The sequence below is a fragment of the Aquarana catesbeiana genome, linkage group LG12 (genome assembly GCF_042186555.1).
Source record: "Aquarana catesbeiana isolate 2022-GZ linkage group LG12, ASM4218655v1, whole genome shotgun sequence".
In the NCBI taxonomy this organism is placed as follows: domain Eukaryota; kingdom Metazoa; phylum Chordata; class Amphibia; order Anura; family Ranidae; genus Aquarana; species Aquarana catesbeiana.
This window is the reverse complement of record NC_133335.1, coordinates 59,331,766-59,344,517: the sequence shown is the minus strand read 5'-3', so window position 1 is coordinate 59,344,517 and position 12,752 is coordinate 59,331,766.

The window sequence follows — 12,752 nt, the reverse complement described above, 5'->3', positions numbered from 1 at the left end:
TATAGAGTTGCCTGCAGAAGATTTTCTGAAAAAGGCTCATGCTGAGGGATCCTTCACTGTCCTTGTAGATGGTGACGTCCAGGAAGGTAATGGACTCCTGGTCCCAGGACATAGTGAATGACAAATTGAAGTCATTGTTGTTGAGTGAATCAAGAAAGGTGGGCAATAATGATGTTGGACCATTCCACACAAGGAGGACATCATCAATGTAGCGATACCACAGGACGATGTGCTCCATGTGTGGGGCAAATTGCGGAGATTCGTGTATCATGTGTTCCCACTCCCCCAGGTACAGGTTGGCGTACGATGGGGCGCAAGAGGTCCCCATCGCAACACCCTGCACCTGGAGGTAGTGGGACCCATTGAATGTGAAGTAGTTATGGGTGAGGATGAATTCCAATGCAGCCAGTAAGAAGTCATTGGTTTTATTGTTGTATTGGCTGTTTAGGGAAAGGACGTGTTGGACACATGAAAGGCCTTTGTCATGCGGGATCGAACTGTATAGGGCCTCCACGTCCACTGCCACAAGTACTGACTCGGGAGGGACGCAGAGGCCGTCAATATTTTGTAGGAGATGTGGCGTGTCCCGGATGTAACTGGGGAGTCGAAGAACATGGGGGCGCAAGTATCCATCCACAAATTGGCTGAGTCTCTCAGTGAGGGAGCCATTGCCCGAGATGATCGGTCTTCCTGGGGGACAGGTGAGACTTTTGTGCACCTTGGGTAGAGCGTAAAAGGTGGGGGTGCGTGGGTGTTGAGTGCTTATAAAATCCCATTCAGCCTTATTGAGAACGCCTTCACTGTAGGTGTGGTCAATCAAAGTGTAGAACTCCTTCTGGAACCTTTCAATTCTGATAGCTGGTATCTTGCAATACCAGTCTGGATTATCAAGGATCCGGGTACACATGTTGGCGTGGAGCTCGTTGTCCATCACTACAATGTTGCCTCCTTTGTCGGAGGGCTTGATAGTTATTGTGGGATGGTCTTTGAGTAGGCGAAGGGCATCCCGCTCAAATTTGGTCAAATTGTCATGTTTGGAGTCGGGGGATTTGATTTTGCAAATGTCCCTGGTGGTGAGTTTGACAAAGGCGGCTACATTGGAATTTGTGTTGAGATTTGGAAATTTGTCAGATTTGTTTTTGAGAATGTAAGGTGGGGGGGGGGATATCTGTTTGATCGAAGTGGCCGAGCAACTGCTCCAGGTCTATACGATCGATCAGGTCGGGTGTATCGTTTTCCTCGAGGAGCTCGACCAAAGTGTCTAAGGCTTTTAGTTCATGTTCCTCGAAGTCAGGTTTGGTGGGTGTCTGTTTGGTGTACATCTGTTTGAGTATCAGTTTCCTTGCAAACAGTTGGATGTCTTTAATGACCTCAAATTGGTCCAGGTCCTGGTTGGGACAAAAACTTAGTCCCTTGGCTAAGACCTGTGTCTGTGTGTTGGATAGTACATAGGATGACAGGTTAATGACATTGAGGTTCTCTGTGGTGGAGATAACAGTAGGAGGTTGTGTGGTCCTTACCTGATCCATGTGTCACAGGGGTTCAGAGTTCGGATGGGGCCCACCACTGCGGGTGTCGTGGTGGGCTTGAAGTGGTGGTGCCTGGATACCTTATGATACAATCCTAGGAAGCAGGGTGTTAGTCTCAGATTGAAAACTAGAGATGGGGGTAGGGGTACTACCGGGTGTGGGAGTGGCCTGTCTACCTAACATGGGTTCAGTAATGCGTATTTTATGTGACTTTTCCTGGGAACTATTACCTTGTGATTCCCTTTTGGTTTTCCTTGACTTATTGCGGTTAGAGGGTTTGCGGGAGGACGTAGATGATACTGAGGATGCATCAGAGAAACCTGGGTCCTGAGTATTATCTCTGGATTTTGGGTAGGGTCTGTTCCTAGAGTTGGAGTTCTTCCAGTGATAGGCTTTTGATTCCTGAAAGGCCCTAGAGTCCCTCAGGAACTTGTTCTCTTTTTTTATTAGAACGTCCCGATTGAAACGTTCAAGATGCTAATTTAATTCTCTGTTTTGTTGGTCAAATTGGGCATGGGTTTTAAGGGTGGAAAGTTTGATGTAAAGGGGTTCGAGTTCCCTGTCTATTTGTGTAATAGTAGTCTTATATTCATCAATGAGAAGAGACATCATTTTGTTGGAACATGAGGACAGATTGGCCTCCCACTGCTTTTTAAATTTTGGCCCAATGTTTTCCATGGTGGGAAAAATCTGGATTCTAAGGCCGAAGGGGTTGATATGATTGGTCAAGTATTGTTGAAAGGAGTGGATGTGCCAATAATTAAGGGATTTTTTCTCCAATAATTTCCTTAATCCAGAGAAGGTGGAGAATAGTTCAGTGTCTATTTTCTCCTTCTGTGTAAAGCTCCTGTAGTGTCCTGACATTACACTATCCCAATTTTGATAGTTGTAGTTAGTCATGGTAGTGGTAGGGGATGGTGGTTACTAAACAAGTATGATGGTGGGTGAGTACAATAACAAATAATAAAGAATAGATCAACTCAGCACCTGGCGAGGAAACATGGGTATTTGCTACCTGGGAATATGTGATTACAGGGTGGTGGTGTGATGTTGGTCTATTGAGTGAGGTGGAGCCACATCCCAAAATTCAGGGAGAATGGAAATTTTGTTCCTCTTATGGGACTTTAAATGGGACACCTGCTCATAAGTAATATAGTATAATAAGGAGTATAATAAGTATAGGTTTGATTGCAAAAGTTTAGATATTTATTGGGGTGAGGGTACGGGTAATTTAGGGGTACAACAGATGAGTGGGCATAAGGTACAGGATACAAGTTACAAACATGAAGACATGGCAATACAACATGCAGAGGATCCACAATCATAGGACTCCAGGTGTGTATGGGACACACACACACAGAGTTAAATATATGAGTGTCACAGCAAAGGGTCTGAATACTTAGGACCATGTGATATTTCAGTTTTTCTTTTTTAATAAATCTGCAAAAATGTCAACAATTCTGTGTTTTTCTGTCAATATGGGTTGCTGTGTGTACATTAATGAGGAAAACAAAATGAACTTAAATCAGTGGTTCTCAACTCCTGTCCTCAGGATCCACTAACAGGCCAGATTTGAAGTATTACCTTGGGGAGATGCAGACTAGAATACTGTAATCACTGAGCAACAAATTATATCACCTGTGATGTATTTCAGTTATCTTGCAAACCTGGCCTGTTGGTGGGTCCCGAGGACAGGAGTTGAGAACCACTGACTTAAATGATTTTAGCAAATGGCTGCAATATAACAAAGATTGAAAAATTTAAGGGGGTCTGAATACTTTCTGTCCCCACTGTATATATAGTAAAACCTTGGTTTGAGAGTAACTTGGTTTGAGAGCATTTTGCAAGACAAGCAACATTTTTAACAAAAGTTTGACTTGATATTCAAGCGATGTCTTGATATACAAGTAGCGTCATGTCACAACTGAGTATAAAACAGAACAGAGGCACCTCTTAGTGTAGCAATATGGTTACATTTAACAAAGGTAGAACATTTAGCAACTCACATGGCTGATGATTAAAACAGGCACATCTAAGTATGCAGGCATCCAGGGTAAAGCTGTTCACATAGACCATCCTCCTCACCGACATCGAGGTCATCCCTTCCATGCTGCACGCCTCGCTTTCAAATCACTCTACTGCAGGGTAGTCTTCCCGGTCACGATTGCAGACTGACAGCGGTGAGAGCTGACGGTGCGGTGGACAGCTTTACCCCGGATGCCTGCATGCTTTTTTTTTTTTTCTGCCACATCAGCGAAGACTATTTTAAGAAACGTTATTTCAACTTCCAAAATCAAAATCTATCCCATCTCTTTTATTCACATCATTGTGGCCAATCTTTAATTTTACTTTATTTATTCAAAAATAACTTCTGGCTTAGATGTGCCTCTTTTAATCATCAACCATGTGAGTTGCTAAATGTTGTACCTTCATTAAATGTAACCATATTGCTACACTTAGAGGCGCCTCTCTTCTCTTTTATACTCTGTAGCTCCTGCTGGATTTTGCTTCTAATCCCCTTGTGGAGCCTGTCATTTGTGAATCACATTGCTAAAATCTTTTTATATGGACTAAACTGAAGGACTTATAATAAATATAATAAATGAATAAATGTTTGTGGAGCGAATCATGTGAGTTTCCATTATTTCCTATGGGGAAATTTGCTTTGATATACAAGTGCTTTGAATTACAAGCATGTTTTCAGAATGAATTATGTTCGCAATCCAAGGTTTTACTTTATAAAAAATGATTTGAGTCATTCTCGATATGGTTTGTTTTATTTTCCCTGATGAAACCAATGTAAGCCTAGTCCCTTTGCCCTTTAGAAACTGGGCAGGAATTATTCTAGTAACCCTAATCCATTGCCTGTGCATACCTTTCCCTATACCCCAGTCCATGCTGTAACCTCCAACAAGTATGGAAGCAATAGTAACTTTTTGTTAGTAGAAATCTACACTATATTGCCAAAAGTATTGGGACACCTACCTTTACACACACATGAACTTTAATGGCACCCCAATCTTAGTCTGTAGGGTTCAATGTTGATTTGGCCCACCCTTGCAGCTGCAACAGCTTCATCTCTTCTGTGAAGGAGGTCCACAAGGTTTAGGAGTGTGTCTATGTGAATGTTTGACGATTCTTCCAGAAGCACATTTGTGAGGTCAGGCACTGATGTTAGATGAGAAGGCCTGGCTCGCACTCTCAACTCAAATTCATCCCAAAGGTGTTTTATCGGGTTGAGGTCAGGACTCTGTGCAGGCCAGTCAAGTTTCTCCACCCCAAACTCGTTAATCTCTGTTTTTATGAACCTTGCTTTGTGAACTGGTGCCAGTCATGTTGGAACAGAAAGGGGCCATCCCCAAACTGTTCCCAAAAAGTTCAGAGCATGAAATTGTCCAAAATGTCTTGGTATGCTGACACCTTAAGAGTTCACTGAAACTAAGGGGCCAAGCCCAACCCCTGAAAAACAAGCCCACACCATAATCCCCCCTCCACAAAATGATTTGGACCAGTGAACAAAGCAAGGCCCATAAAGACATGGATGAGCGAGTTTGGGACGGAGGAACTGGACTGGCTTGCACAGAGTCCTGACCTCAACCTGATAGAACACCTTTGAGATGAATTAGAGTGGAGACTGCGAGCCTTCTAGTCCAACATCAGTGCCTGACCTCACAAATGTGCTTCTGGAAGAATAATCGAACATTCCCATAGACATACTCCTAAATCTTGTGGGCATCCTTTCCAGAATAGTTGAAGCTGTATAGCTGCAAAGGGTGGGCCAACTCATTATTGAACCCTACAGACTAAGACTAGAATGCCATTAAAGTTTATGTGCGTGTAAAGGCAGGCGTCCCATTACTTTTGCCAATATAGTGTATTTCTACTTATTGTACAGCATGTTTGAAGTTTATGTACATGCGTGTATTGGGGTTGGAAGCAGGATGCTGAGACTTGTATGTTGTGCTAACACTTAGGCTAATTTCCAAGAAAAATTACTACCTCTGATTTGTCTAGGAAAAACATTTTGTTAGCTCCCACAAACCATTTGTATACAACAGACTGGAGCAGTGCTTGGTAAAGTCTAAAAATATTACATTGTTTGTGTTTATGGTTGCATTACCAGGTTCTATCAGCAGGTGCTCAAAAAGTGATAGTTGTTGGGTCGGGTAAAACCTGAGAAAATGGGTTATCTTTGGGTTGTGAAATTAACCAACAAACATGGGATTTCAGGAATAGATGGGAGAAGAGAGGTTGGGTTTGGATTTGGATTCCGTTGCAAGAATAAGAAGTGGGGTTTAATAATTTGTGATTGAGAATATTAATTGGCCCTGAAATAAATCCACGATGTTGATAGCGTTTTACATAGTATGGAGTCATTCTATTGTTTATTGTTTATTAAACACTACACATAACTTTCAAAAATCTTCTTTTACTGCTTTAAGTGAACCTAGCCATAAATCTTCACTATTGCTGTATATTTTATGGTAAAGTGGTTATTTCAGGTGTGGTGCTTAGACACAAGGGCAGACAGAGCGCTTGTGATTAACTGCTATTTGAGCCATTATCGAATGGCTAAGATCATAGGAACAGTGTGCAGAGACAGTCTGAACCGCTCTGTACCTTATTGATGATTAATCACAAATGTAAACATTTGACGACCCACCCCAAGTGGAAGAAGGGATGGAAAGAAGAAAGAATTAATTAATCATTCATTATCATCAGAACAGAAAAATGATGGGGTATTACAGTCCAGTACTCCAGCGGTTAAAGTATATCCAAAGCCACAATTTTGGCTTTGGGAAATAGAAGAGGTAAAGTGGTCACTGGAACAGAAATCTTCTAATAGCAAAAGCTGATTTGGGGACAGGTCTCTGAGAAGGGATATTCCCTCACTTTGGAGAGATTTGCTCTCACTTGTGTAGTTCGTTTCATTCCGAATTAAAATTCGAACAAATTTATCTTTATTTGGAGATTCCGATGTATCCAAATTTCTGAATTACAATAGTAACAAATTTAACCGAATCCGAAATAACGAAACAAGATGGTCGACCAAAGAAGTTGAGTGCACGTGCTGCTCGTCCTATCCTGAGTTTGTCTTTTGGAAATAGACGTATAAGTGCTGCCAGCATTGCTGCAGAAGTTGAAGGGGTGGGGGGGTCTGCTTGTCAGTGCTCAGATTATACACAGCACACTGCATCAAATTGGTCTGCATGGCTGTCGTCCTTGAAGGAAGCATCTTCTAAAGATGATGCACAAAAAAGCCCACAAACAATTTGCTGAAGACAAGCAGACTAAGGACATGGATTACTGGAACCATGTCCTGTGGTCTGATGAGGCCAAGATAAACTTATGTTACCCTGAAAAATCTATATTTAAGATTTTTCATATCTCATAGATATGATGTGGGTTAAATAAGAGTTCTTTTCGACCAAGAGTGAAAGCTTCAAATATAATAACATTTATTAGGAAGCAGTTGAAAGTCTAGCTATACACAATCATCTATCTATCGTCTTACACCAAGGAAGAAAATATTAGGTTGAAATAAAGTATTTCCATGAAGGAATACAGGGTATATTCCTCAATACAGTAATCTGCACACATATTTAGTTACAAGTAAAAGGGCATTCCTTTCCCATAATTACCCAACCTTACCCAAGTTCCTTTCAGCTTGCTGGTCTATCAGAAAGAGAGCGTTACCTCCCTCTTGGCTCTGAGTATATCAATCCAGGCTGATGTCTCATTGGTTGGCCTAGCTTGGATCATGATTGGAGGACTGACTCCATAAGTCGGCCCCCTTTCATGCAAATCCTTGTGACTATGCTGGCCGGGAGTTAATTGAATTTCCCCAAGAAGTTAGGTGTTGATTATGGGTTGGGCCCCCTCCAATGCATATCCCAACATGGGATCCTTTGAAAGGAGTAGGTGTAAAACAATGGAATGGCTCTGCATTGTTTGTATATACAAGCCTTGGCATACATTCTCTGCTCTTAGCAAAAGCTTAAATGAAACCCTTTTTGCCCGGCTTTCATAGATGCCAGCTAAATGAAATATATTCATTATTACAATATTTTACAGTTATTAATGGAGATTTCACATAAACTCATAAGGCAACACTTATTTGGTTGAGATGGTCTCAAGCATGTGTGGCGGCAACCAGGTGAGGAGTACAAAGATAAGTGTGTCTTGCATACAGTCAAGCATGGTGGTGGGAGTGTTATGGTCTGGGGCTGGGGCTGCATGAGTGCTGCCGGCACTGTGGAGCTACAGTTCATTGAGGGAACCATGAATGCCAAAATATACTGTGACATACTGAAGCAGAGCATGATCCCCCTTCCTTAGGAGACTGGGCCGCAGGGCAGTATTCCAAAACGACCCCAAACACACCTCCAAGATGACCACTGCCTTGCTAAAGAAGCTGAGGGTAAATGTGATGGACTGGCCAAGCATGTCTCCAGACCTAAACCCTATTGAGCATCTGTGGGGCATCCTCAAACGAAAGGTGGAGGAGTGCAAGGTCTCTAACATCCACCAGCTCTGTGATGTCGTCATGGAGGAGTGGAAGAGGACTCCAGTGGCAACCTGTAAAGCCATACCCAAGAGGGTTAAGTCAGTGCTGGAAAATAATGGTGGCCACACAAAATATTGACACTTTGGGCCCAATTTGGACATTTTCACTTAGGGGTGTACTCACTTTTGCATCACTTTAGAAGTGATTTCTCTTTGGGAATATCCCACTAAAAATGTAATTTTTGTTGCACAGGATGCAGAAAATCTGACTTGTATTTTAGTGCAGACTTCTGGGAAAATGAATCACACAAGCAAGAAATTACATTTCTGGAGGGTGTTTTGTACGCCATATGTGCACAAAACTCCTCAAGGTTGTCATATTGCATTGTATTTTACAATGTGCTGCAGATTCAAAAGGAAAGGCAATTATGAATAGCATTCAATATGGCTTGTGTCACAATTGTATACAGTATGCTATATTTTGTATTCTTTAAAAAAAATTGCTATTTTTTTCCCCCAGGAAGTTCTTCTAGAAACAAAAACCACAATGGTAATGGTGCCTTGTGGTGTCCCTATGTGTTATAAAGGCTGGTTATTTTTGGTACTTGTGGTCTTAGGTCTGCTGGGGCACAAAAAATCTTTAGGGGACGGCATCTACTGCTCAGCCTCCATTACTCCTTCACACAGCACATCTGAGCACTGATAGGCTAGGTCCCAGCGCAGTAACAATATGGATTGTACAGTCACATCTCTACAGAGCACACTTGCCTTGCAGCAGTGTGATTGAAGGCAATGCTCTGATTGGCTGCAGAAGGAAAGGGACAGGCGGGTAAGTCACAGGTTCCTGTACTAGTCCCCCTGCTCCACTTGCATCTTACCAATGAAGGACACAAGGCAGCAAGAGCCACCTGTGTCCCACCACCTAGGGATGCAAATAGGCATGCACTTCAATTGCCCTTGAGCATCCTTGCTGTGCTTCCTCAGCTAAAGTACATACTTACATTACAAATGAGTTAATCACATACAAAGTACCCCTTAATACCCCTTTCATATATTGCAAAACATTTTTTAAAAAATCATGAATACGTATGGTATGTGGCATTGAATTAGATTTATAAATATCTTAGAATAAGTAAATGATGTGTTGGTTCTGAAAAGGTTTTCCTTACCTAGAAAAATATCTTGTATATTACACAGAGAAGAAAGCATTCCTTTGAATTGTACTGAGATCCAATAAAGTACAATATTAATATTTTTTCTAGGGGCAATATTGCTATTGAAATCCAAAAAACGTTGAATCCATCAGTGTGTATTCATGTACAAGTGAGTGGTCCTTCAAATTTTACCAACAAATCTTTGAAATTACATTTTGAATAATTGCATTTGGTTTCAGAGAACATCTCCACCCCGGGGTTAATCTTGCAGAAACAAAGAGGAAGAAATAATTTTTTGTTACCCAACACCCTCTGTGGGGTCTCCATCTGTCCTCTAAGATGGATAACAAGAAGACAACAAAGGGCTTTAGAAGCTGTATCCTTGCATAGTATCCCCAGTGTCCATATTACTTGCAATTTCCATAATTATGGGTGGGGTCTACGAGAATCAGTCATGTTTGTGTTTGTACAAAAAAAAAGAATTTAGTCCTCAAGTATTTTAATCCTACAGATTTACCTATGAAACATTTGTATTAACCTTCTTATTACGCTTTGCTTAGACCCCTTTCACACTGGGGCCTCGTTTTAGCGGCACTTTACCACTTTTCAGCCTCTAGCGGGGAGCTTTTAACCCCAAAAAAGGGTTAAAAACTCCAGATTTGTGGTGCTTTCAAAGCGCTCTGTATACAGCGCTCCCAACACGCCCAAAAGATGCTGTTTGCAGGGCTTTTTTTCCCGTCCCGCAAGCGCACCGCCCCAGTGTGAAAAGGCACACTGGAAAAGAGGCACTTTTCAGGCGCTTAACCGCTTGCCGACCAGCGCACGCCGATTTACGTCGGCAGAATGGCACTGGTAGGCAAAAGGGCATACAGGTACGTCCACTTTAAGAAGCAGTGTCGCGCGCGCACCCGCCGTGGTGACCGTGGGTCCCGCGGACTCTATGTGAGTGAGTGGTCCTTCAAATTTTACCAACAAATCTTTGAAATTACATTTTGAATAATTGCATTTGGTTTCAGAGAACATCTCCACCCAGGGATTAATCTTGCAGAAACAAAGAGGAAGAAATAATTTTTTGTTACCCAACACCCTCTGTGGGGTCTCCATCTGTCCTCTAAGATGGATAACAAGAAGACAACAAAGGGCTTTAGAAGCTGTATCCTTGCATAGTATCCCCAGTGTCCATATTACTTGCAATTTCCATAATTATGGGTGGGGTCTACGAGAATCAGTCATGTTTGTGTTTGTACAAAAAAAAAGAATTTAGTCCTCAAGTATTTTAATCCTACAGATTTACCTATGAAACATTTGTATTAACCTTCTTATTACGCTTTGCTTAGACCCCTTTCACACTGGGGCCTCGTTTTAGCGGCACTTTACCACTTTTCAGCCTCTAGCGGGGAGCTTTTAACCCCAAAAAAGGGTTAAAAACTCCAGATTTGTGGTGCTTTCAAAGCGCTCTGTATACAGCGCTCCCAACACGCCCAAAAGATGCTGTTTGCAGGGCTTTTTTTCCCGTCCCGCAAGCGCACCGCCCCAGTGTGAAAAGGCACACTGGAAAAGAGGCACTTTTCAGGCGCTTAACCGCTTGCCGACCAGCGCACGCCGATTTACGTCGGCAGAATGGCACTGGTAGGCAAAAGGGCATACAGGTACGTCCACTTTAAGAAGCAGTGTCGCGCGCGCACCCGCCGTGGTGACCGTGGGTCCCGCGGACTCTATGTCCGCGGGTGCCCGCGATCGTGTCACTGAGAGGAAGAACGGGGAGATGCTTTTGTAAACAAAGCATTTCCCCGTTTTGCCTAGTGACAGGATAGTGATCACAGCTCTCTGTCATTGAGAGCAGTGATCACTGTCCTGTGTGTAAAAGCCTATCCCCCCCACAGTTAGAATCACTCCCTAGGACACACTTAACCCCTTCACCGCCCCCTAGTGGTTAACTCCTTCACTGCCAGTGTCATTTATAAAGTAATCAATGCATTTTTATAGCACTGATTGCTGTATAAATGACAATGGTCCCAAAATAGTGTAAAAAATGTCCGATGTGTCTGCCATAATGTCGTAGTCCCGATAAAAATCGCAGATCGCCGCCATTACTAATAAAAAAAAGTTAATAATAAAACTGCCATAAAACTATCCCCTATTTTGTAGACACTATAAATTTTGCGCAAACCAATCAGTATACGCTTATTGTGATTTTTTTTTTTACCAAAAATATGTAGAAGAATACATATCGGCCTAAACTGAGGAAAAAAAATGTTTTTTTATATAATTTTGGGGGATATTTATTATAGAAAGAAGTAAAAAATATTGCTTTTTTTTCAAAATTGTCACTCTATTTTTGTTTATAGCACAAAAAATAAAAACTGCAGAGACAATCGAATACCACCAAAAGAAAGCTCTATTTGTGGGAAAAAAAGGACGTCAATTTTGTTTGGGTACAACGTTGCACGACCGCGCAATTGTCAGTTAAGTTGACGCAGTGCTAAATCGCAAAAAGTGCTCTGGTCATTAGGCAGCCAAATCCTCCGGGGCTGAAGTGGTTAACGGAGGCTATTTCTAGCGCTAAAACGCATGAAAACGGCCCCAGTGTGAAAGGGGTCTTAGTTTGTCTGAAAATTAGTTAATAATCAGATGTAAGAGGCTACCTGAAGATTGATTGCTAATGACCTGTCAAGTGCTTGAACGAAAGACAATACCAACTGCTGTTTTCTAGCACAGAACCATGTGATTCTCTACATCCCTTTAAACCACAGAGGTCTGTTATTTTTTATGCTGTTATGCCTACTCAGAAGACAGCATGGGGTTGATTTACTAAAACTGGTGTGCAAAATCCGGTGCAGATCTGCAGAGAAACCAATCAGCTTCTAGGTTTTAGTTAGAAGCTGATTGGCTACCATGCACAGCTGCACCAGATTTTGCACTCCCCAGTTTTAGTAAATCAAACTCCATGTGATTCACGCCAAATTCCAGCGGCGCATCACGGCCCATAATGCACTGCATCATCGCAGTGGTTTGCTGGCTGATGATTGGTCAAGCATGCACTATGACCCGCATGCTTTGGCCAATCACTGCGCCGTAAGCAAACAGAGCCATAATTGGCCAAAGGCAGGGTGCCTTTGGCCAATTATGGCTCAGGGGATTAAGTACCCCACTATATAAGGCCATCTGCACGTCGGCCGTGCGTAGTGTGTTCTGCCGTTCAGAGAGAGAGAGAGAGAGAGAGAGAGAGAGAGAGAGTGTCATTTAAATTCATTTAGATAGATTGAGCAGACAGTTGATTCAGTTAGCTCCAGTATATTTAGTATATATATATATACACATTCCAGGCTTTGTATGTATGTATATATGTATATATATATATATATATATATAGTGTATACAGTTAGCTACAGTAGATCTCTCTGCAGACGTTCCTGTTGTTCTGTTCCTAATATACTACAGGCAGGCAGTTCATTCAGTTAGCTGCAATATATTCAGTACTGTATCCTCTGCAGATAGATCTCGCTGCAGACCGTTCCTGTTGTTCTTTTCCTAATATACTACAGGCAGGCAGTTCATTCAG